The sequence below is a fragment of the Octopus bimaculoides genome, chromosome 18 (genome assembly GCF_001194135.2).
Source record: "Octopus bimaculoides isolate UCB-OBI-ISO-001 chromosome 18, ASM119413v2, whole genome shotgun sequence".
NCBI classification, from domain to species: domain Eukaryota; kingdom Metazoa; phylum Mollusca; class Cephalopoda; order Octopoda; family Octopodidae; genus Octopus; species Octopus bimaculoides.
Window position 1 is genome coordinate 49321472 of NC_068998.1, and position 545 is coordinate 49322016.

Genomic DNA, 545 nt, shown 5'->3' on the forward strand with positions numbered 1-545 from the left:
CAACAAAACCCCAAAAGTAAGCACACACACAATGCTCACTGCCATCAACACAAAAAACTCAGAGTTGATGGAATACATCAACACAAAAACAAACATAACAAACGAAGACATAAAAACCAGCAACCACCCGTACACAACACCGCCAGAACACATCAAAATACTACACATTACACCAACCCTGCACCACACACTAAAATCTATTTTTCCAAAGGCAGTTGGCAAATGCCAAAAATACCTGGCGATAAAACTGTACAAGGATCTCCTCGAAGAAAACCCGAAGGAGGAGACAGGAACTCTCGAAGGGTAAGTGACTCTCTTAAAAACACTAACACTCACATTAGAACTATGCTCAAGATTGGTTGTGTAAATGCGCGTGGCTTGGGGTCCCCTTGGAAACAAGGGTACCTCCTAAACGACATAAAGTCACACAAACTAGAAATCATAGCCATAAGCGAGACCAGATGATCCGCGGGCCCTAGCGTCCATGTTTGGCAAACAGTTCAACATTTATTTTTCTCCCTGTCTGCCGAGAATGGGCGGTAGTG

At 43.7% G+C, this 545-nt stretch overlaps 1 protein-coding gene across 1 annotated transcript in view; it reads left to right on the forward strand.

The window, feature by feature from the left end:
* The window catches only part of LOC128249838 (uncharacterized), a 10898-nt gene that overhangs the window by 3420 nt on the left and 6933 nt on the right, over positions 1-545 (forward strand). The window lies entirely within an intron of this gene.